General features: G+C 41.5%; 1 protein-coding gene and 1 long non-coding RNA gene across 4 annotated transcripts in view; one reads left to right on the plus strand and one right to left on the minus strand.

Moving 5' to 3' along the window:
* Positions 1-26334, plus strand: part of LOC149979522 (uncharacterized) — a 375171-nt gene that overhangs the window by 169155 nt on the left and 179682 nt on the right. The gene's annotated exons all lie outside the window — the stretch shown is intronic.
* The window catches only part of sema5a (sema domain, seven thrombospondin repeats (type 1 and type 1-like), transmembrane domain (TM) and short cytoplasmic domain, (semaphorin) 5A), a 191793-nt gene that overhangs the window by 159779 nt on the left and 5680 nt on the right, over positions 1-26334 (minus strand). Inside the window, exon 2 of one of the 2 annotated variants that reach the window (XM_021620458.3) lies at positions 19946-19996. The exons of the other annotated variant lie outside the window; for it this stretch is intronic. The gene's annotated coding sequence lies outside the window, so the exon portion shown is untranslated. The remainder of the gene's footprint in view (positions 1-19945; positions 19997-26334) is intronic. 2 annotated transcript variants of the gene reach the window in all.

The raw sequence follows: 26334 nt of genomic DNA on the forward strand, positions 1-26334 counted from the left end.
AATACACAACGGAAAAAGAAGGAACAGCACTTCAGAAATCAGCTCAATGTAATAGAATCTAACCACCAAAATCCAATCGTTTTGTCCCTAAAACAAAGAACAAATAGCAAAAACATATAAACGATCAAATACAAATCTTAGAATCAACTATTAAATACTACCAGAACCCACTGGATTCTCCAATTATATTGAAGGACCTATAGGACAAAATACAAACCCTTCAACACAAAAAGTGTTGATGGTATCCTAAATGAAATGATGAAATATACAGACCACAGATTCCAATTGGCTATACTTAAACTCTTTATCATCCTCCTCAGCTCTGGCATCTTCCCCAATATTTGGAACCAAGGACTGATCACACCAATCCACAAGAACTACAGTGGGATATGCGTCAACAGCAAACTTGGGAAATTCCTCTGTATTATCATTAATAGCAGACTCAGTGAAAACAATGTACTGAGCAAATGTCAAATTGGCTTTTTACCAAATTACCTTATGACAGACCACGTATTCACACTGCACACCTTAATTGACAAACAAACAAACCAAAACAAAGGCAAAGTCTTCTCATGCTCTGCTATACAAATTGATGGAACGTGGTGTTGGGGGAAAACAAACAACATTATAAAATCCATGAACACAAACAACAAGTGTGCGGTTAAAATTGGCAAAAACACACACATTTCTTTCCACAGGGCCGTGGGGTGAAACATGTCAACGAATTGGCAAGGGCACCAGAACAGTCTGCAACACTCAGCCTCACCCTACTAGAATCTGAAGTCAAATGTCTACTGTTTGTTGATGATCTGGTGCTTCTGTCCCCAACTAAGGAGGGCCTACAGCAGCACTTAGATCTTCTGCACAGATTCTGTCAGACCTGGGCCCTGACAGTAAATCTCAGTAAGACAAAAATAATGGTGTTCCAAAAAGGTCCAGTTGCCAGGACCACAAATACAAATTCCATCTAGACCCTGTAGCCCTAGAGCACACAAAAAACTATACATACCTCGACCTAAACATCACTGACACAGGTAACTTCCACAAAGCTGTGAACGATCTGAGTGACAAGGCAAGAAGGGCCTTCTATGCTATCAAAAATAACATAAAATTTGACATACCAATTAAGATCTGGCTAAAAATACTTGAATCAGTTATACAACCCATTGCCATTTCGGGTTGTGAGGTCTGGGGTCCGTTCACCAACCAAGAATTCCCAAAATGGGCCAAACATCAAATTAAACATAAAACACCAAATAATGGATGCAGAGCAAAATTAAGCCAATAACTCCAGAAAAGAGCCTTTAAATTCTACAACCACCTAAAAGGAAGTGATTCCCAAACCTTCCATTACAAAGCCATCACCTACAGACAGACAAACCTGGAGAATAGTCCCCTAAGCAAGCTGGTCCTGGGGCTCTGTTCACAAACACAAACACACTCCACAGAGCCCCAGGACAGCAACACAATAAGACCCAACCAAATCATGAGAAAACAAAAAGATAATTACCTGACACATTGAAATAAAACTGAGCAAACTAGAATGCTTTTTGGCCCTAAACAGAGAGTACATTTTGGCAGAATACCTGACCACTGTGACTGACCCAAAATTAAGGAAAGCTATGTACAGACTCAGTGAGCATAGCCTTGCTATTGAGAAAGGTCAGACCTGGCTCTCAACAGAAGACAGGCTATGTGCACACTGCCCACAAAATGAGGTGGAAACTGAGCTGCACCTTCTACTTCAAATGTATGACCATATTAGAAACATATATTTCCCTCAGATTACACAGACCCACAAAGAATTCAAAAACAAATCCAATTTTGATAAACTCACATATCTATTGGGTGAAATACCACAGTGTGCAATCACAGCAGCAATATTTGTGCTCTGTTGCCACAAGAAAAGGGCAACCAGTGAAGAACAAACACCATTGTAAATACAACCCATATTTATGTTTATTTATTTTTGATTTTGTACTTTAACTATTTGCACATCGTTACAACACTGTAAAAAGACACAATATGATATTTGAAAGAGAGAGAGAGAGAGAGAGAGTGAGAGAGAGAGAGAGAGAGAGAAGGCCCAAAATGAGCAGAGAGATGAGAAGGAAGTTGAGAGGTGGAGGACAGAGAAATAAGAAGGAAGATAGAGGAGAGGAGAGATGAGGGGAGGGGAGGAGGAGAGGAGGGTGAGAGTGACTGTGAATGGAAAAAAGTTTGACTAGAGGGCAGGTCTCCACACAGAAAACAAAGTTAGACTAGAAGGAAGGTCTCCACACAGAAAACAAAGTTAGACTAGAGGGAAGGTCTCTACACAGAAAACAAAGTTAGACTAGAGGGAAGGTCTCCACACAGAAAACAAAGTTAGACTAGAGGGAAGGTCTCCACACAGAAAACAAAGTTAAGACTAGAGCGAAGGTCTCCACACAGAAAACAAAGTTAGACTAGAAGGAAGGTCTCCACACAGAAAACAAAGACTAGAGGGAAGGTCTCCACACAGAAAACAAAGTTAGAGGACAGTGGGAAAGATAGAGGATTATGGAAAGTAGAGAGGAGAGATGAGACATAAGGAGATGTGAGGAGAGCAGAGGGAGCAGTGGAGCAGGGTTGAGAGTGAGTGTGTGTGGAGAGAGTGGCCTTGCTATAAATATAAAGAGAGCATGGGATCTCCATACATAACAGACCAGGGGTGAGGCAGACCGGGGTGAGGCAGACCGGGGTGAGGCAGACCGGGGGTGAGGCAGACCGGGGGTGAGGCAGACCGGGGGTGAGGCAGACCGGGGGTGAGGCAGACCGGGGGTGAGGCAGACCAGGGGTGAGGCAGACCAGGGGTGAGGCAGACAGGGGTGAGGCAGACCGGGGGTGAGGCAGACCAAGGGTGAGACCAGGGGTGAGGCAGACCGGGGGTGAGGCAGACCGGGGATGAGGCAGACCGGGGGTGAGGCAGACTGGGGATGAGGCAGACCGGGGGTGAGGGAGACCGGCGGTGAGGGAGACCGGCAGTCGGACATACGCAGCTGGAAAAGCAAGAGTTACTTTCTACACTGAACGGAAACACCAGGAGAAACGGTGGTTATTTGGACGAGCCTGAACCTACAGTGCCTGAAGCCATAATGCTAGCTGCCTCGCTCCTTTTCTCTCTCTCTTGCTATACACAGAAGCATAACAGTTATAAATACCTACAGGGTATATGGTTTAAGATACTATTACATTTTATTTCTGTTATTTCTACTAAAATACTCTAGAATGAGTAGCCGACACCCAAACAGATAGCCGACACCCGCACAGCTGATGTTTTGGCCGTGTCGGAGGTGGAACTGCTGGAGCTGTCAAATCGGTGAGCCGCTGCTCTTGATCATGGTCACGAATCCAAACTCGTCCCACTGGTGTTTGAAGTCCAGAAAGAAGTGTAGGCTCTATAGAAATAATGACGCTCAAATTGAAAATCATTAAACTAAATAATGAGGATTTCTATCAGCCTAATCGAGGTGTAGATTACATCTCACATTCCAGTGCTCGAATTTGTAAACAAGGCTGCATGGGATTTTTCTTAACCCTCTACTAAACATCGCTGCCCTCAGACAACAGAAATCCCTTTTGCCCCTGACATGACAATATGTGATGACATGTCTGGGGAAAAAAATTCAACACAGTGTGGAAGTTGGTATGATATAATCAAATGGGGGAGGGACCTTCTTTCAGGAAGCAGAGCAACGTGAGCGCAGGGTGTGAGCAAAGGGTAAGATACATTTCAGTATTTTGAATGTTTAAATAGAGATAACTTGACGATAAAAAAATGCTGGTGTAGGAACCTTTTAAGAACCATATTTGATAGGTTTTCAACATATTTAAAAAAAAAATATATATATATATATATATATATTCCAAAAATAATAATTACTATTTGTTGCCTCAGGGCAACATTGTGCAGTTAAGCAAATATTTTTGTTGTTGCCTCCAGGCTACTTTTCAGGGCAATATCATGCTCATTAAAATACATGTAATTCGTTGTAAAATTATGGCCTTGGTTAATGTTTTTGCCAACATATCTACTGACATTCAAAGGCAGTGGATACAGGGACATTCTATGGGTGAAAGGAGCCAAATCGGGCAGTTACCCTCTGATAGTGAGGACAGTGAACTTGAGGACAGTGACAGCTAGGAAGAATGGACCCAATAATCAGGTTTGAAAGGCAGTGAAATACTCTTTTATAAGCCCAACTTTTATTTTCTCATGAAAAGAGTACTTGTTTCTACTATGTTTCACTTCATAAATGTTGTGAACATATCAGATTTTCAGAGACAACAAAAACAATTCTGGGTGGGGGTAAACGTTTTATTTGTATTATTATTGATACATTATCATAATGCCAGAACCTTCTAGGAAAACCCCTAAATGTGTGCCGTAGAAGGTTAATGTGACTCCGTGCAGCCAAAGGCAATGTCCACTTTAAGTACAATGCCAGGAACCACTTGTGGATTTGACAGCTCTAACGCAGTTCCTCCTCCAACGCCAAAACAACCACTATGCCAAAGTCGGCTAAAGCGGATCTGATTGAATAGAGCCCTCTAAGTTGTGCCAACTAGACACCTTGTTAAAACCTAAAGTATCTGTTACGTTTGAATGTCTAAATATGCTAATTTTACTGTGAAAACAGCTCCAATCTAATAAAAACAGCCAGATAAAACAGCCTCAAATTGGGTGAGAGGAAGAGATTCAAAGTCTCTATGTTTCCACCCTGGTTTATCAGACAAACATCCTACCCTTGTAAGGAGGAAATTGCCTGTAAAACTTCCTCGGCGAGTGTGTGTGTGTGTGTGTGTGTGTGTGTGTGTGTGTGTGTGTGTGTGTGTGTGTGTGTGTGTGTGTGTGTGTGTGTGTGTAATTGGACTAATTTGGGAAATGAGTGGGGGTTCATTTTCCAAGCAGTTCGTAAATAAAACACAAATAAAACCAGGTGCAAAACAAGACACAAAGTTTCCATCAACAGAGAAACGCAGAGCTTTCACACAGATGACTAGACTGTTAATGTCAGCAGTTTTTCTTGGGGGCACCCCTTTCTCTAGACTTTGAGTTATTCTTCTGTCGATGGTGTGTGTGTGTGTGTGTGTGTGTGTGTGTGTGTGTGTGTGTGTGTGTGTGAGAGAGCATGTGTGTTCCTGTCCCTGTGTGTGTTTGTGCATGTGTGTGTGTATAGTATTGGGCTGACTGTGCTGTATGAGTGTGTCTGGAGGTGATTAAGTAGTGGAGCTCTCATAAATAATGTCCTAATGAGCACCACCACCCTTCACTTTCATGACTGAAGTCCACATTGGTGTGTGTGTGGGGGGCTACATGTGATCTCCAGGTGTACAACGCCCTTCTCCCGGAACACACACACACACATTCCAATCTACTCTTTTCGAGTCCCGATTAAATATCCTCCTTAACTTGTCACCTTTCCTTTGTGTGTGCGTGGGAGTGAGAGATGGGGGGGGGGGGGGGGGGGGACCAGATGTGAGATCACACACACACACACACACACTTAAATTAACTCTTGACTACTCAGGCAGAAATAACAGAACATGCTTCCTAACTGTTTCTGTGGAACATTCCATCACTGTAGGCCTGGTTGGTACAAGAGAGTTTGTGAACTTAACCCCAATTATCCCCCTCTACCTCTCCCTCCTTCCTTATCCCCCTCTACCTCTCCCTCCTTCCTTATCCCCCTCTACCTCTTTCTCCTTCCTTATCCCCCTCTACCTCTCCCTCCTTCCTTATCCCCCTCTAGCTCCTTCCTTATCCCCTCTCCCTCCTTCCTTATCCCCCTCTACCTCTTCCTCCTTCCTTGTCCCCCTATACCTCCTTCCTTATCCCCTCTACCTCCTTCCTTATCCCCTCTACCTCCTTCCTTATCCCCTCTACCTCTCCCTCCTTCATTATCCCCCTCTACCACTCCCTCCTTCATTATGGGGTGGCAGGTAGCCTAGTGGTTAGAGCGTTGAACTAGTAACCGAAAAGTTGCAAGATCGAATCCCCAAGCTGACAAAGTAAAAATCTGTTGTTCTGCCCCTGAACCCACTGTTCCTAGGCTGTCATTGAAAATAAGAATTTGTTCTTAATTAACTGACTTGCCTAATAAAATAAATAAATTACCCCCTCTACCACTCCCTCCCCCCTTATCCCCACTAGCTCTCCCTCCTTCCTTATCTCCCTTCTTAACAATCAGCTTGACTAGAACATTATCTATGGCTCAGTCACCACTCACCACGAAGCTGTCTGTCAATGGTCAATTACAGGAGAGACTTTTCTTAACAACTACAACAATCACACAAAGGTATAAGGGGTCTTTCGGTTCATATATAGTTTCACGATTGATTAAGGGAGAGGGGGTCAGACATGTTTTTTTAAATCACAATCAAACAAGTGGAAAAGGTGAACTTGCAAATTACCATAATTCTATCTTGTCTCTTATCTGGCTGCCCATGATATGACACACACAGAGACAGACACATTCAAAGCTATCAATTACCGTGAGTCATGAATGCCTCTTTCATATCTCAATGGGACCAGGCCAGAAAGTAACCTGTATTTGACATAGTGAATGAGGAATCATTTAGATAATATTTGTGACATGCACAGTGATGGAGAGTGGGGGAGGGAGGGAGGGAGGGAGGGAGGGAGGGAGGGAGGGAGGGAGGGAGGGAGGGAGGGAGGGAGGGAGGGAGGGAGGGAGGGAGGGAGGGAGGGGGAACGAGAGAGAGAGAGAGAGAGAGAGTGTGAGTGAGTGAGTGAGTGAGGTTTAGTGCCACAGATAACAGGTCTGAGTTTTTGTCTCCGGTAAGGTGAGAGAACCCAAGTGGACTTTTGAGAGTTATCAGAGTCAGACCTAACAGCAATGGGTTCAGGGGCTTGCTGTCCTGTATTTCGTAACACCTAACACCAATGTGAATTATACCGTTGACATTCGGTAGGTCTCATTTTAATTTGGTTATAAACATGTTTTTACCGTTAAATAACGTCTTTACTATTAGGCCCAGTCCAAAACATGTATGGGCCTAATCGAAAATACATTTTATTTTGTATTAACTTTTAATTTGGCATGAACACAATCAGTTTTGATGTTTTCATCTTATTGTCAAACAAATCACTGTAAAAAGTAGGCTACCTGTCCATGCCTGTCCACACCAAAATAATTTGAGCATCCAAACAGAGCACTGTGCACTCGCACCACTTGATGAATGGAAAGAAACAGCTGTTACAAAACACCATAAAGTGTAAGGACATTCGGCGATTGTCATTGGGCCTACACTCTTGTAGCCTGAATTAATTGATGCGTCTCGCTGACAAAATGACCTCTTTTGTAGAAAAGTTGGGACACCTGAAATGGCACTGAGATACGGGACTGTCCAGAGAGGACAAGTAAAGCAACATGGAAAAATCTGGTTTAAACCATGACACAGAGGTTGGGGTGTTTGTTCAATTTGGAATAAACTCTTATTTGAATATAAAAAATTAAGCAGTACAAATTGCATTGTAAACAAATAGGAGAATGGTATTTTAGCATTATTTAGAGACCTGAAAAAGAAAGGGGATGAAGGGTGTGAAAGAGAGAAAGCCAGGGAGGGGAAGTCTCAACTTAACTCAATAGGAATATCAGTACCTATAGAAATCAATAGCCTACAGCTACACAGAGTTGAGTTCAACCTCACTCACCCTTAACACTTTCTTCCCGTCTCACTGTTTTTCCAAAGTCAATACAAAGATGTGAAGTAAAACACTTCCTCTCTGTCTCCACCCTTAACCACTGGTGCCAGGAGGCTTCTTTCACTCCCAGAAAACAGAGAGTAGAGTGGAGAGAGAGAGAGAGAGAGCACACAAAAAAAAAACTAGACATGCTATAGCTTGACCTAAACATCAGCTCCACAGGTCACTTCCACAAAGTTGTGAACGATCTGAGAGACAAGGCAAGTAAGGCATTCTATGCCATCAAAAGGAACATAAAATTTGACATACCAATTAGGATCTGGCTAAAAATACTTGAATCAGTTATAGAACACATTTCCCTTTATGGTTGTGAGGTCTGAGGTTCACCCACCATACAAGAATTCACAAAATGGAACAAACACCAAATTGAGATTCTGCAAAAATATCCTCAGTGTACAACGTAAAACACCAAATAATGCATGCAGACCGATACCCGATAATTATCAAAATCCAGAAAAGAGCCGTTAAATTTTACAACCACCTAAAAGGGGGCGATTCCCAAACCTTCCATAACAAAGCCATCACCGGCTCAGTTCATGAACACAAACAGACCCCACAGAGCCCCATGACAGCAAAACAATTAGACCCAACCAAATCACGAGAAAACAAGAAGATAATTACTTGACACATTGGAAAGAACTTACGAAAAAACATAGCAAACTATAATGCCATTTGGCCCTAAACATAGGGTACAGTGACAGAATACCTGACCACTGTGACTGACCCAAACTTAAGGAAAGCTTTGACTATGTACAGACTCAGTGAGCATAACCTTGCTATTGAGAAAGGCCGCCGTAGGCAGACCTGGCTCTAAAGAGAGGACAGGCAATGTACACACTGCCCACAAAATGAGTTGGAAACTGAGCTGCACTTCCTAACCTCCTGCCAAATGTATGACCATATTAGAGACACATATTTCCCTCAGGGTGACATACCACAGTGTGCCATCACAGCAGCAAGGTGTGTGACCTGTTGCCACAAGAAAAGGAACAAACACCATTGTAAATACAACCCATATTTATTTTCCCATTTGTACTTTAACTATTTTCACATCGTTACAACACTGTATGTAGACATAATATGACATTTTTAAATGTCTTTATTCTTTTGGAACTTCTGTGAGTGTAATGTTTATTGTTCATTTCACTTTTGTATATTATCTACTTCACCTTCAATTCAATTCACATGACATCTTTGCTTTATCTTCTCTGTAGAACATTTCATTTCAAGACAAATGCACAGAGTTGGCAACAGCCTATCTTCATCAAGAAACATTAGCCTATTAAAAATGAACAATTAACCCTCTCATATGAATATGAATGTACGGGAGGCCTACCTTATGAAATTACAACAAACCCGGCTTCCTTTTGATAACAACCACAGCTGCAGGTAACCTGTAGAAGCCTATGCACTCTGATCCCATCTGGGCCAGGGGAAATGTTTTCATAGCCTAAGATATGTATTTCAAGTTTAAAATAGGCCTATTTATTTGTGTTCTGAGAAAATGTGAATGTGATCTAATGTGGTTTATTTTCAAACTTCGGGTGGCTAGGCCTCCTAGGCTTTTTTAATCAAACATTATTGACTGGAATGAATCAATCAACACAATAGGGATGACATACTGTATGAGTATATTTTTAATTACAGATGCAAAGGCCTACACCATTCAACCTGCATACAGCCAGCTCAGCCCTGTTCGTTTTATTGTCCAATCGCAGTTGTCTCTTTGTCTGTGTAAAGGGGTTGAATGTATTCGTCCTCCCTAGGGCCAGGAGATTTTCCAGCAGTTTTTTTTAAACCATATGACCTGATAAGAATAATAATCTGGTCCTATCGTAGGCCATATAAAGCTGATTCATTACTATGTCCTACCCTACAGCCAGGGTCGGGAGTTAGTTAAGTTGGCCTACTACCAGATCAGGAAAAACTCTGGGCCCTAGTTAAAAAAATGACCCCCCCCCCCTCTAAATTTTACAACCGTTGTAGGTGAGGATGGGCTTCCGTAGTTTTACTTGGTTCAGTGCAGCCAGCAGCTACTAAAATCATTTCAGTATGTAACAGGCTGATATTTTTTCAGGTAAAAACAACAAACAAAAAAAGTCTGAAATATTAGGAAAATGTCTATACATATCAGCTTTTTTAATAACATTGCTCTGCTATTTCCATTTATACTGTAGGAGTGTTGGCTCAATGAGACAATTGTGTTTACACTGCCCTGCTTCAAGGCGGGCAACTATCGGGGGAGTGTAATGCTCTGCCTCTGGAGGTATCAGTCGAGACGTAGTAAGTACACAAGTTTACATTTGAGTAATATGTGTAGCCGACTGTATTGTTATGAAAAGTCTAGTGTGAAGAGGCTCATAGATTCGATAACAAATCCAATTTTGATAAACTCCCATAACTTTTGAGTGAAATACCACAGTGTGCCATCACATCAGCAAGATTTGTGACCTGTTGCCACAAGAAAAGGGAAACCAAAGAAGAACAAATACCATTGTAAATACAACCTATATTTATGTTTATTTATTTTCCCTTTTGTACTTGAACTATTTGCACATAGCCATAATATGACATTTAAAATGTGTAATGTTTACTGTTCATTGTTTGTTTATTTCCCTTTTGTTCATTATCTTTTTCACCTACCTTGGCAATATAAATATAAGTTTCCCATGCCAATAAAGAGAGAGAGAGAGGATCCCACATAACTCTGAACTTTGCTTCAGAGGGGTGCAGGAAGCTATTTTTAGTGTGGTGCAACAGGATATCCTTAGCTACTTAGTGTTATTACACTATTCAATCAAAACAGGTAGGAGGAAGTTTCTGGGGTATGGCAAAACAACCACCCTGCCTGATTTGAATCCGATGTTTCGATGCTCAACACTAGAAAGTTATAATCTCAAGGGTAAACCCAGTCCTGTCATCTCATTACCATTGTAACATATAGCCAGCCATCTTTGGGAAGTTGGAACCAGTCTCTGTTGAAACTTGAGCCTGTACTTCCTGTCTCTCTAACCCAGTCGTGAGACCTCTCTAACCCAGCAGTGAGACCTCTCTAACCCAGTCGTGAGACCTCTCTAACCCAGTCGTGAGACCTCTCTAACCCAGCCGTGAGACCTCTCTAACCCAGCCGTGAGACCTCTCTAACCCAGCCATGAGATCTTTCTAACCCAGCCATTAGACCTCTCTAACCCAGCAGTGAGATCTCTCTAACCCAGGTGTGAGATCTCTCTAACCCAGCCGCAGGCATCTCTAACCCAGCCGTGAGAACTCTCTAACCCAGCCATGAGACTTCTCTAACCCAGCCGCCGGACTCTCTAACCCAGCCGTGAGACCTCTCTAACCCAGCCGCCGGCCTCTCTAACCCAGCCGTGAGACCTCTCTAACCCAGCTGCAGGCCTCTCTAACCCAGCCGTGAGAACTCTCTAACCCAGCCATGAGACTTCTCTAACCCAGCCGCCGGCCTCTCTAACCCAGCCGTGAAACCTCTCTAAACCCAGCTGTGAGAACTCTCTAACCCAGCCGCCGGCCTCTCTAACCCAGCCGTGAGATCTCTCTAACCCAGCCGTGAGACCTCTCTAACCCAGCCACAGGACTATCTAACCAAGCCGCCGGCCTCTCTAACCCAGCCGTGAGTCCTCAGGATGGCTGGTACAGCAAAAATATCTGAAAACAGAGAAGCATGAGAAACAAACAGGCTATCTATAAATATTCTGCATCATCTACCGTACATCCAGATTCAGGCTTGTTTTGGACCTCTTGTATTCTCATCGTAGCACAAGGACAATGATTCATCACTATCATTAGGGGAATCAATTTGAATCAGCTATAAGTATTTCTCTTATTTCAATCAAAAGTCATCCCACTTAGAGTTTAAATGCATTTCACAGAAACGTACGGTATAGATTTAGCACTGGAAAACCATTTTCAGGCCTGAAAAATAAATGACACCAGCCTCTCTAGAGAGCGGATCTGGTATTGACTTTCTACGTGCTTTGTCTCTCCAAGAATCTCAGCCCAGTGAAGGAGGAAGCAAATCGCCTCTATACTTATCTAAGGTCAATTTTAACATATGTAGCAGTGGGAAAGGTCAGTTTTAACATATGTAGCAGTGGGAAAGGTCAAAGGGGGCGGGCGGAGGGGGGTCGAAGATCTGAGAAGCTCAGTTCTGATTACGTTTCAAAAGGACATTCTACTCCAAAATGAATGAAAATAAAATTATGCTGACACCATTTAAAATGTCATTTTCACCTCCGGAAATGAGCCTAATAACATATTGGTACAATTATTTTAAAAAGCACACTCGTGTGCTCTACTGTACTCTACTGTACTTTACTCCACTGCACTGTAGTTTGTGACTACTATGATTTCTCATTTTGCCCAATTCAATTGGCGTCATTCTGTTACAGATTTTCTGGTCAATCAGTTACTGATTTGGTAACAGAGTGAAATGTTTTAATCATTTAATAATTCAACCTTTCCTTGTTACTTCTATGAACATTCATAATCCTCCCTCCTCATGAGGGAGAGAAATTAGAAAATATCTGAAAGATATCTGGGTTTTTTGGTAACAGAATTACAAGACACTAGTCAAATAATTTTTGCTAAACATTATTGTGTTTTCATGCATTTCTAATACATTTTAGTAATGTTTTTAAAGACCCCTTTTCCATCTGTGACCAGAGGCCTTTGCTAATTCCTAAGTTTTAGGATGGAAAATGGTTGAAAAAAGTGTCTCATGGGTCCTTTTACATTTACATTAAATGACCCTATGTCTGGAGGGCTTTGTTGCAATGGAAAAACAGGGATGTTAATGATAGCATCAGAGTCATGCTTGGTCCTGCCGGATTTGGATTATCGGACTCCAAATGTTTGGATACGGATTGAATAGTTATTAGCAAAGTATACACAGAAACAGAGACCACATCTCTTTGTTCTCTTTCTCTCTCAATCCCTTTCTTTATCTCTCTCCCTCCTTCCTCCCTCTCTCCTGTCAGGTCTCCTCTGTGGCCCAGGGGCTTGGTGCTGGTCCACCTGTCAGATACCAAAACAACCTCTCTCTCTCTCTGTGTGTGTGTGTGTGTGTGTGTGTGTGTGTGTGTGTGTGTGTGTGTGTGTGTGTGTGTGTGTGTGTGTGTGCATGAACCTGCCTGCTTGTGTAAGAGTATAAACAAACTCTTCAACAGTTGTCAGGAAAAATGCTGTGCCACCTACAGAATCCTTAATAAACAACCCTGTTCAGTCCCCAGCACACGAGGCAGAAAAGAACAGGACAGAGTCAGCTTTCGAATGTACCTGCCTCCAAATCTCAGGAGGTTTCAAATACACCAGAATAGGCATCACACTCTCTTGTTTCACAACCAGCCAAATCAGACTGGTGTACCGGTTACTAATAGTGTCTGGAAAAAGGGGCACTCCTCATGATAACGCTCAAGTTTCTCAATTGTCTTTCGGGTTAACCGAGGGTTATACATCGTCTCAAGTGCATGAGCTGTCGGTTAACACAATACATGGCTAGACGATTGATAGGCAAGTGTACCATACATACTGTACTATACTGTTAGGAAATCTCACCCCACACAAAGAGAGTAACTTTAAACCTGCGCTCATACAACAGACTACAGTAGCATTCAACTCCAAATAACTATTTATCTTGAACGCAGCTCCCTAATCTAACTATCATGTCACTCACTGAGGTGCGTTCAACACAGAGCTGTGGTTTTCCACTGTTAAAACATCCCATGCCCACATGGCCATTTGACTGAGCAGTTCTTTCAGGGCAGAATAGAGACATGTTATGCCGAGCCAACGGTTCAGACCACACATCCTGCCTGTGGTCCACCTTTAGGACAGAGACAGCACTGTGTCTGTAGGGACAGACACACGCATGCCCCCCCCCCCCCCCCCCTCCCCCCCACACACACACACACACACACACACACACACCAATAAAGGGCTGACTCACAGGAGCCCTTGTCTGGAGCCGCAGTGTGTGTGTGTGTGTGTGTGTGTGTGTGTGTGTGTGTGTGTGTGTGTGTGTGTGTGTGTGTGTGTGTGTGTGTGTGTGTGTGTGTGTGTGTGTGTGTGTGTGTGTGTGTGTGTGTGAGACAGTTTGGGGAGCACAATGGGGGGTGTGTGTGTCCATGTGTGTGTGAGCGTCTGTGTGGACTGGCGTACGCAAGGAGTGTGTGCCCTGAGAGTGTGCTTATTAGAAAAGCAGACTGTATTTAAAGCCAGACATGTGGAGAACTGACTGGTAGACCACGTACCAGCTCCTTTCATTAATTCATATCTCTAGACAGAGAGCTACTTCCTCTTTCTCTCCCACCCTCCCCCTGTCTCTCTATCCCACTTTCTCTCTCTCCCTCCCTCTCTCACACTCTCTTTCGCTCCATCCCTCCTTCTCTTCCTCCCTCCCTCCCTCCCCTGTGTAGGTCTGTGTTAGTGATATATGGAGTCCACAGACAGAGATGGGCCAATACAGAGCAGCTGGGGCCCCTGGGAACACCCAGTCCAGTGCATATGGAGAAAAAAAACATTACATTAAGCTGCATCTCCCTCTCTGTAGGCTATGCACCGGAAACCTCTTTCTCTGTTTCCTTTTCTCACCATTCTCTTCCAATCGCTATCGTCCTCCTATTCTGTCTCACCTCTTTCTGTGCATATTTCTCAGTCAATCGGCTTCTCCTCAGTCTGCACAGTATTCTCTTTTTGATATGATCACACAATCTCCCCAACAGTTCAGCTGAGAGGTTTTTATTTCTGTCATCCATTGGCGCATCTTTTTAAATATCATTACCATTCACCAAATGCATTTTCACTAACGATAAATCTTTCAGAAGATATCTTCTTAATTACCCTTTCATAACGATTTCAAAGCTAAGATACATTTTTTTCATTAGCCAAAGATTAAAGAAGGCTCCATACTCAAATCTCATCCACTGATCAAATTAGCTGCCTTCTGCCTTGCTCTGGCTAGGCAGCCACGTGATTAATGAATCTCACATAGACTTAAACGCTGCTGCATGAAAAGGCTTGCTTATCGTAAAGACATGCAAAATCTAGATATGACACAGGATGCACCATCCCTAAGGATTTAGGATCCATTTAAAACATTTACCGCGTTTCTATAGTCTTCTACAGACGACACCATTCTGTATACATCTGGCCCTTCTTTGGACACTATGTCACTAACAAACCTCCAAACGAGCTTCAATGCCATACAACACTCCTTCCGTGGCCTCCAACTGCTTTTAAATGCTAGTAAAACGAAATGCATGCTCTTCGACCGATTGCTGCCCGCACCTGCCTGCCCGACTAGCATCACTACTCTGGACGGTTCTGACATAGAATATGTGGACAACCCCAAATACAAAGACTTACGCATCTCTAGGGGCGCTATTTCATTTTTTGGATAAAAAACGTTCCCGTTTTAAGCACGATATTTTGTCACGAAAAGATGCTCGACTATGCATATTCTTGACAGTTTTGGAAAGAAAACACTCTGAAGTTTCAGAATCTGCAAAGATTTTGTTTGTAAGTGCCCCAGAAGTCATTCTACAGGCAAAACCAAGATGATACGTCAAACAGGAAATTAGCAGAATTTCTGAAGCTCTGTTTTCTAATGTCTCCTTATATGGCTGTGAATGCGACAGGAATAAGCTTAGACCTTCTGCCGTTTCCCCAAGATGTCGGCAGCATTGTGACGTATTTGTAGGCATATCATTGGAAGATTGACCATAAGAGACTACATTTTCCAAGTGTCCGCCTGGTGTCCTGCGTCGAAACTGGTGCGCAAAGCCATGTGCAAGTATTTTTCCATTTGATTGAGAGGAGAAACCATGCTTCCACGAACGATATATCATCGAAGAGATATGTGAAAAACACCTTGAGGATTGATTCTAAACAACGTTTGCCATGTTTTCAGTCGATATTATGGAGTTAATTTGGAAAAAAGTTCGCGTTTTGAGGACTGAATTTTCGGGGTTTTTTGGTAGCCATATGTGATGTACAAAACGGAGCTATTTCTAATACACAAAGAATCTTTTTGGAAAAACTGAGCATTTGCTATCTAACTGAGTCTCCTCATTGAAAACATCCGAAGTTCTTCAAAGGTAAATGATTTTATTTGAAGGCTTTTATGTTTTTGTTGAAATGTTGCGTGCTGGATGCTAACGCTAATTCTAAAAGAAAACACTCTGATGTTCCAAATCTGCAAAGATATTATCTGTGAGTGCCACAGAACTGATGCTACAGGCGAAACCAAGATGAAATTTCAAACAGGAAATGCCCCAGATTTTGAATGCGCTTTGTTCCAATGTCTCCTTATATGGCTGTGAATGCGCAAGGAATGGGCCTACACTTTCTGTCGTTTCCCCAAGGTGTCAGCAGCATTGTGACGTATTTGTAGGCATATCATTGGAAGATTGACCATAAGAGACTACATTTACCAGGTGTCCGCTTGGTGTACCCCGTCGAAATTATTGCGTAATCTCCAGCTGCATGCATTTTCCCATGTGGTTTAGAGGAGAAACCAAACTTCCACGAATGATATATCATCAAATAGATATGTGAAAAACACCTTGAGGATTGATTCTAAACAACGTTTGCCATGTTTCTGTCGATATTATGGAGTTAATTTGGAAAAAAGTTCAACGTTATAATGACTGAATTTTCGGGGGGTTTTCTTAGCCAAATGTGATGAACAAAACAGAGCGGTTTCTCCTACACAAATAATATTTTTGGAAAAACTAAACATTTTCTATATAACTGAGAGTCTCCTCATTGAAATTATCTGAAAACATTCTTCAAAGGTAAATTATTTTATTTGAATGCTTTTCTTGTTTTTGTGAAAATGTTGCCTGCTGAATGCTAGGCTTAATGCTATGCTAGCTATCAATACTCCTACACAAATGCTTGTTTAGCTATGGTTGAAAAGCATATTTTGAAAATCTGAGATGACAGTGTTGTTGACAAAAGGCTAAGCTTGAGAGCCAATATATTTATTTCATTTAATTTGCGATTTTCAAAAATAGTTCATTTGCAAAAAAGTTCTGCGTTATAATGACTGGCTTTAAATACAGTCTGCTTTTCTAATAAGCACACTCTCAGGGCACACACTCCTTGCGTACGCCAGTCCACACAGACCTTCACACACACATGGACACACACACCCCCCATTGTGCTCCCCAAACTGTCTCTCACACACACACACACACACACTTTTTGGAAAAACTGAACATTTGCTATCTAACTGAGAGTCTCCTCATTGAAAACATCCGAAGTTCTTCAAAGGTAAATTATTTTATTTGAATGCTTTTCTTGTTTTTGTGAAAATGTTGCCTGCTGAATGCTAGGCTTAATGCTATGCTAGCTATCAATACTCCTACACAAATGCTTGTTTAGCTATGGTTGAAAAGCATATTTTGAAAATCTGAGATGACAGTGTTGTTAACAAAAGGCTAAGCTTGAGAGCCAATATATTTATTTCATTTAATTTGCGATTTTCATGAATAGTTGACGTTGCGTTATGCTAATGAGCTTGAGGCTATACTTAAGATCCCGGATACGGGATTGCTCGTCGCTAGAGGTTAAGCATCTTCAATCCCAAAAATATATATATATTTTTTAACATATTTTACCCCTTTTTTCTCCCCAATTTCGTGGTATCCAATTGTTAGTAATTACTATCTTGTCTCATCGCTACAACTCTCGTACGGGCTCGGGAGAGACGAACGTCGAAAGCCATGTGTCCTCCGAAACACAACCCAACCAAGCCGCACTGCTTCTTAAAACTAGTTAGGGATAGGCGGGACGCAAATGTCTCAACTGGCCAATTGCCAGGGAAAATGCAGAGCGCCATATTCAAATAAAATACTATAAAATTCAAACTTTCATTAAATCACACATGTAAGATACTCAATTAAAGCTACACTCGTTGTGAATCCAGCCAACATGTCAGATTTTTAAAATGCTTTTCGGCAAAAGCATAAGAAGCTATTATCTGATAGCCTGCAACATCTACACCAGCAGTAAACAAAGGAGTTAGCATATTGCAACCCTGCAGGCGCTACACAAAACGCTGAAATAAAATATAAAACATGCATTACCTTTGACGAGCTTCTTTTGTTGGCACTTCAATATGTCCCATAAACATCACAATTGGTCCTTTTGTTCAATTAATTCCGTCCATATATATCCAAAGTGTCCATTTATAAAGCGCGTTTGATCCAGAAAAAAACAGCTTACAAAAAACGCAACGTCACTACAAAATATTTCAAAAGTTGCCTATAAACTTTGCCAAAATATTTCAAACTACTTTTGTAATACAACTTTAGGTATTTTTAAAGGTTAATAATCGATCAAATTGTAGACGGGGAAATCTGTGTTCAATACAGGAATGAAAACAAACCAGCGCCACTTCTCACGTCTTGCGCAACTCACAAAAGTGTACCCAGTTCCTAGTTGGCCTACTTCTTAATTGCACAAAGGAATAACCTCAACCAAATTTCAAAGACTGGTGACATCCAGTGGAAGTGGAAGGAACTGAAAACAGGTTCCTAAGAACAGCCCCGAAACCTGAAGGATCTGGAGAAGGTCTGTATTGAGGAGTGTGTGCAAACCTGGTCAAGAACTACAGGAAACATATGATCTCTGTAATTGCAAACAAAGGTTTCTGTACCAAATATTAGGTTCTGCTTTTCTGATGTATCAAATACTTATGTCATGCAATAACATGCTAATTAATTACTTAAAAATCATACAATGTTAATTTCTGGATTTTTGTTTTAGATTCCGTCTCTCACAGTTGAAGTGTACCAATGATAAAAATTACAGACCTCTACATGCTTTGTAAGTAGGAAAACCTGCAAAATTGGCAGTGTATCAAATACTTGTTCTCCCCACTGTATCTCCCTCTCTAACTTTAAGCATAAGCTGTCAGAGCAGCCAATCTATAAATAGCACACCCAACTACCTCATCCCCATATTGTTATTTATCTTCTTGCTCTTTTGCACCCCAGTATCTCGACATGCACATCATCATCTGCACATCTATTACTCCAGTGTTAATACTAAATTGTAATTATAGGCCTCTATGGCCTATTTATTGCCTTATCACCCTACTCTTCACATTTGCACACACTGTACATAGATTTTTTCTTTGTGTTATTGACTGTACATTTGTTTATGTGTAACTCTGTGTTGTTGTTTTTGTCCCACCGCTTTGCTTTATCTTGACCAGGTCACAGTTGTAAATGAGAACTTGTTCTCAACTGGCCTACCTGGTTAAATAAAGGTGAAATAAAAATGTATTCTGATGGGTTTGACATTTCTACAGTACTGAGCTGCTCTGTAGAAGGTGCAAGAGCTATGTCTCTTACGTTTAGGATAAACTCCAGGCCACAGGCTGCTGTGCGAAACACACAGGACAGAACTGAAATACGACTACAAGAGGCTATGAAAAGATCCTCTCATTGACTCCAATTCATCTCACTTAGAGAAAGAGATAGTGATAAATAGAGGAGAGAGAGAGGGAGAGAGGGAAAGTGGGAGAGAGGGAGGTAGAGAGAGCGAGAGAGAGAGAAAAGAGAGAGAAACAGAGCGAAAGAGAGAAATAGACAGAGCGAGAAAAAGAGAGAGACAAACAAACAAACCAAAAACAAAGGCAAAATCTTCTCATGCTTTGTTGATTTCAAAAAAGCTTTCGACTCAATTTGGCACGATGGCCTGCTATACAAATTGATGGAAAGTGGTGTTGGGGGAGAAACATACAACATTAAAAAAATCAATTTACACAAACAATAAGTATGCGATTAAAATTGGCAAAAAAACACACTTTTTTTCCACAGGGCCGGCAGGTGAGACAGGGATGCAGCTAAAGCCCTACCCTCTTCGACATATATATCAACAAATTGGCGAGGGCACTAGAACAGTCTGCAGCAGCCGGCCTCACCCAACTAGAATCTGAAGTTAAAGGTCTACTGTTTGCGGATGATCTCGTGCTTCTGTCCCCAACCAAGGAGGGCCTACAGCAGCACCTAGATATTCTGCACAGATTCTGTCAGACTTGTGCCATAACAGTAAATCTCAGTAAGACAACAATAATGGTGTTCCAAAAAAGGTCCAGTTGCCAGGACCACGAATACAAATTTCACCTAGACACTGTTGCACTAGAGCACACAAAAAAACGATACATACCTCGGCCTTAACATCAGCGCCACTGGTAACACCCACAAAGCTGTCAACGATCTGAGAGACAAGGCAAGAAAGGGAAAGGGGGATACCTAGTCAGTTGTACAACTGAATGCATTCAACTGAAATGTGTCTTCCGTTTTTAACCCAACCCCTCTGAATCAGAGAGGTGCAGGGGGCTGCCTTAATCGACATCCACGTCTTCGGCACCCGGGGGAACAGAAGGGTTAACTGCCCTGCTCAAGGGCAGAACAACAGCTTTTTACCTTATCAGCTCGGGGATTAGATCCAGCAACATTTCGGTTTCTGGCCCAACGCTCTAACCACTAGAAGGGCCTTCTATGCCATCAAAAGGAACATAAATTTAGACATACCAATTAGGATCTGGCTAAAAATGCTTGAATCAGTAATAACCCATTGCCATTTATGGTTGTGAGGTCTGGGGTTCGCTAAACAATCAAGAATTCACAAAATGGGAAAAACACCAAATTAAGACTCTTCATGCAGAATTCTGAAAAACTATCCTCTGTGTACAATGTAAACACCAAATAATGCATGCAGAGCAGAAGTAGGGCGATACCCGCTAGTTATCAAAATCCAGAAAAGAGACATTAATTGAACCACCTAAAAGGAAGCGGATCACAAACCTTCCATAACAAAGCCATCACCTACAGAGAAATTAACCTGGAGAAGAGCCCCCTCCCTAAGCAAGCTGGTCCCCAGGACAGCAAAACAATTAGACCCAACCAAATCATGAGAAAGCAAAAAGATAATTACTTGACACATTGGAAAGAATTTACGAAAAAAACAGAGCAAACTATAATGCCATTTGGCCCTAAACATAGGGTACAGTGACAGAATACCTGACCACTGTGACTGACCCAAACATAAGGAGAGCGTTGACTATGTACAGACTCAGTGAGCATAGCCTTGCTATTGAGAAAGGCCGCCGTAGTCAGACCTGGCTCTAAAGAGAATACATGCTATGTGCACACTGCCCACAAAATGAGGTGGAAACTGAGCTGCATTTCCTACAGTTCCTAAAGTATTCGGCCCCCTTGAACTTTGCGACCTTTTGCCACATTTCAGGCTTCAAACATAAAGATATAAAACTGTATTTTTTTGTGAAGAATCAACAACAAGTGGGACACAATCATGAAGTGGAACGACATTTATTGGATATTTCAAACTTTTTTAACAAATCAAAAACTGAAAAATTGGGCGTGCAAAATTATTCAGCCCCTTTACTTTCAGTGCAGCAAACTCTCTCCAGAAGTTCAGTGAGGATCTCTGAATGATCCAATGTTGACCTAAATGACTAATGATGATAAATACAATCCACCTGTGTGTAATCAAGTCTCCGTATAAATGCACCTGCACTGTGATAGTCTCAGAGGTCCGTTAAAAGCGCAGAGAGCATCATGAAGAACAAGGAACACACCAGGCAGGTCCGAGATACTGTTGTGAAGAAGTTTAAAGCCGGATTTGGATACAAAAAGATTTCCCAAGCTTTAAACATCCCAAGGAGCACTGTGCAAGCGATAATATTGAAATGGAAGGAGTATCAGACCACTGCAAATCTACCAAGACCTGGCCGTCCCTCTAAACTTTCAGCTCATACAAGGAGAAGACTGATCAGAGATGCAGCCAAGAGGCCCATGATCACTCTGGATGAACTGCAGAGATCTACAGCTGAGGTGGGAGACTCTGTCCATAGGACAACAATCAGTCGTATATTGCACAAATCTGGCCTTTATGGAAGAGTGGCAAGAAGAAAGCCATTTCTTAAAGATATCCATAAAAAGTGTCGTTTAAAGTTTGCCACAAGCCACCTGGGAGACACACCAAACATGTGGAAGAAGGTGCTCTGGTCAGATGAAACCAAAATTGAACTTTTTGGCAACAATGCAAAATGTTATGTTTGGCGTAAAAGCAACACAGCTGAACACACCATCCCCACTGTCAAACATGGTGGTGGCAGCATCATGGTTTGGGCCTGCTTTTCTTCAGCAGGGACAGGGAATATGGTTAAAATTGATGGGAAGATGGATGGAGCCAAATACAGGACCATTCTGGAAGAAAACCTGATGGAGTCTGCAAAAGACCTGAGACTGGGACGGAGATTTGTCTTCCAACAAGACAATGATCCAAAACATAAAGCAAAATCTACAATGGAATGGTTCAAAAATAAACATATCCAGGTGTTAGAATGGCCAAGTCAAAGTCCAGACCTGAATCCAATCGAGAATCTGTGGAAAGAACTGAAAACTGCTGTTCACAAATGCTCTCCATCCAACCTCACTGAGCTCGAGCTGTTTTGCAAGGAGGAATGGGAAAAAATGTCAGTCTCTCGATGTGCAAAACTGATAGAGACATACCCCAAGCGACTTACAGCTGTAATCGCAGCAACAGGTGGCGCTACAAAGTATTAACTTAAGGGGGCTGAATAATTTTGCACGCCCAATTTTTCCGTTTTTGATTTGTTAAAAAAGTTTGAAATATCCAATAAATGTCGTTCCACTTCATGATTGTGTCCCACTTGTTGTTGATTCTTTACAAAAAAATACAGTTTTATATCTTTATGTTTGAAGCCTGAAATGTGGCAAAAGGTCGCAAAGTTCAAGGGGGCCGAATACTTTCGCAAGGCACTGTAACCTCCAGGCAAATGTATGACCATATTAGAGACACATATTTCCCTCAGATTACACAGACCCACAAAGAATTCTAAAATAAATCCAATTTTGATAAACTCCCATAACTATTGGGTGAAATACCACAGTGTGCAATCACAGCAGCAAGATTTGTGACCTCTTGCCACAAGAAAAGGGCAACCAGTGAAGAACAAACACCATTGTAAATACAACCTATATTTGTGTTAATTTATTTTCCCTTTTGTACTATTTGCAGATCATTACAAAACTGTATATAGACATAATATGACATTTGAATTGTCTTCATTCTTTTGGAACTTTTGTGAGTGTAATATTTACTGTACATTTTTTATTGTTTATTTTAGAGGTCGACCGATTATGATTTTTCAACGCCGATACCGATACCGATTATTGGAGGACCAAAAAAGCCGTTAATCAGACAATTTTTAAAATGTATTTGTAATAATGACAATTACAACAATACTGAATGAACACTTATTTTAACTTAATATAATAAATCAATAAAATCAATTTAGCCTCAAATAAATAATGAAACATGTTCAATTTGATTTAAATAATGCAAAAACAAAGTGTTGGAGAAGAAAGTAAAAGTGCAGTATGTGCCATGTACGAAAGCTAACGTTTAAGTTCCTTGCTCAGAACATGAGAACATGTGAAAGCTGGTGGTTCCTTTTAAGATGAGTCTTCAATATTCCCAGGTAAGAGGTTTTAGGTTGTAGTTATTATAGAAATTATAGGACTATTTCTCTCTTTACGATTTGTATTTCATATACTGTACCCTTGACTATTGAATGTTCTTATAGGCACTTTAGTATTGCCAGTGTAACAGTATAGCTTCCATCCCTCTCCTCGCCGCTACCTGGGCTCGAACCAGGAACATATCGACAACAGCCACCCTCGAAGCAGCGTTACCCATGCAGAGCAATGGGTAACAACTACTCCAAGTCTCAGAGCGAGTGACGTTTAAAACGCTATTAGCGCGCACCCCGCGAACTAGCTAGCCATTTCACTTCGGTTACACCAGTCTAATCTCGGGAGTTGATAGGCTTGAAGTCATAAACAGCGCAATACTTGAAGCATTGCAAAGAGCTGCTGGCAAAATGCACGAAAGTGCTGTTTGAATGAATGCTTACGAGCCTGCTGGTGCCTACCATCGCTCAGTCAGACTACTCTACAAAATCATAGACTTAATTATAACATAATAACACACAGAAATACGAGCCTTAGGTCATTAATATGGTCGAATCCGGAAACTATAATTTCGAAAACAAAATGATTATTCTTTCAGTGAAATACGGAACCGTTCCATATTTTGTCTAAGGGGTGGCATCCCTAAGTCTAAATATTGCTGTTACATTGCACAACCTTCAATGTTATGTCATAATTAGGTAAAATTCTGGCAAATTAGTTCGCAATGAGCCAGGCGGCCCAAACTGTTGCATATACCCTGACACTGCGTACAATGAACGCAAGAGAAGTGACACAATTTCACCTGGTTAATATTGCCTGCTTCTTTTAGCTAAATATGCAGGTTTAAAAATATATACTTCTGTGTATTGATTTTAAGAAAGGCATTGATGTTTATCGATTACATGCAACGCAGGACACGCTAGATAAACTAGTAATATCATCAACCAGGTGTAGTTAACTAGTGATTATGATTGATTTTTTTTTTATAAGATAAGTTTAATGCTAGCTAGCAACTTACCTTGGCTTCTTATTGCATTCGCGTAACAGGCAGTCTCCTAGTGAGGCAGGTGGTTAGAGCGTTGGACTAGTTAACCGTAAGGTTGCAAGATTGAATCCCTGAGCTGACAAGGTAAACATTTGTTGTTCTGCCCCTGAACAAGGCAGTTAACCCACTGTACCCTGGTAGGCCGTCATTGAAAATAAGAATGTGTTCTTAACTGACTTGCCTCGTTAAATAAAGTTGTATTTTTTTTATATATATTTTTTTTAATCGGCAAAATCGGCGTCCAAAAATACCGATTTCCAATTGTTATGAAAACTTTGAAATCAGCCCTAATTTATCGGCCATTGCGATTAATCGGTCGACCTCTAGTTTATTTCCCTTTTATTTATTATCTATTTAACTTGCTTTGGCAATGTAAACATATGTTTCCCATGCCAATTAAAGCCCTGGAATTAAATTGAGAGAGAGAGAGAAATAGATAGAGAGTCTATTTGACTTGATTTGGCATTGTAAACGTGTTTCCCATGCTAATAAAGCCCTTTGAATTGAATTGAGAGAGAGAGAAACAGAAAGTGACTCAGAAACAATGACATAATGACTCTCTTTACCTCTCCTTCAAGGGCAACCTCTGTACTGATACACTGGTAGGCAATCAATATGCCTTTTCACTCTTTCTTCCACTTGCTTCCACTCCTTCTCTTTCTCTCTAATAGTCAGTCTATCATTCTACCTGCTCTCTCCTGACTCACTACTCCTTATAAATGCTTTTGCTACATTTTCTTCTTGTCTTTTCTCTCTCTTTTTTTGTCAATATTTCTATTATAATGGTGTATTATTATATATATTTGTTTATAATTTAACTCTGCATTGTTGAAAAAGGACCCGGAAGTAAGCATTTCACTGTTGTTTATGAAGCATGTGACAAATACCATTTGAATTGATTGAATAGATTTTCTTTCTCTTCCTCTCTCAGCAGTCTGAGATTCTAACTCCAACAAGCAGAACAGACTCCAGATGAACAGATCAACAGCACCTCTAATTCTTATTAAACGACCCCTGTTAGTGACGATTTAAGTCCATTTTTATTCTACTTCTCATTCACAAACACCCCTTGACACGATCCCTCCTGAGAAAACAGGCATACAAGATTTCTTAACAATGTTTCAGATTTAGAACACAGATTTCCATGCTCCAGTAAGGAAGTGAGGTTTCAGGTTTGGGTGCAGGAAGCAGAGCTAGCTGTCGTGTTTTAGTGGAGGATAATAGAATGCTGGTTTGCTGCTTCTAATTCTGTTTGACGTGTAGACATGTCAGGCCTGTTCCATACAACCCACAGCCATTCACTCATTCAGGAACCCAAACAGCGGTGAGAATAATCACACAGCCAGTAACATGTCTCTCTCTCTCTCTGTTTCTACCTCTCTGGTGAGAATTTAAATAATTTCAAACTAAAACCCAGTGTGAAATTGCTACAGTTTATGATGTAGCTTTTTCGTGCGGTCATTCGGTGTGTGTGCAAGTCGTAGCTAATTGCTTGTCAGAGAGATTGAAGCTGAGTAGAGTGAGGAAAGAGGAAGGGACAGAGGAAGAGAGAGGACAGAAGAGGAGGGGAGAGAAGAGGACGAAAGAGAGAGGACGGAAGAGGAGGAGAGAAAAGGGAAGAGAGAATGGAAGAGGAGGGGAGAGAAGGGATGAGAGAGGACAGAAGAGGAGGAGATAAGAAAGTGGACGGAAGAGTTGGGGAGAGAAGGGAAGAGAGAGGATGGAAAAGTTGGGGAGAGGAGGAGAGAGAAGGAGAGAGAAAGGAAGAGAGAGGATGGAAGAGTTGGGGAGCGGAGGAGAGAGAAGGGAAGAGAGAGGACGGAAGAGTTGGAGAGAGGAGGAGAGAGAAGGGAAGAGAGAGGACAGAAGAATTGGAGAAAGGAGGAGAGAGAAGGGAAGAGAGAGGACAGAAGAGTTGGAGAGAGGAGGAGAGAGAAGGAGAGAGAAGGGAAGAGAGGACGGAAGAGTTGGGAAGAGGAGTTTAGAGA

The sequence above is a fragment of the Oncorhynchus mykiss genome, chromosome 11 (genome assembly GCF_057628025.1).
Source record: "Oncorhynchus mykiss isolate SJ-2025 chromosome 11, ASM5762802v1, whole genome shotgun sequence".
NCBI lineage: Eukaryota > Metazoa > Chordata > Actinopteri > Salmoniformes > Salmonidae > Oncorhynchus > Oncorhynchus mykiss.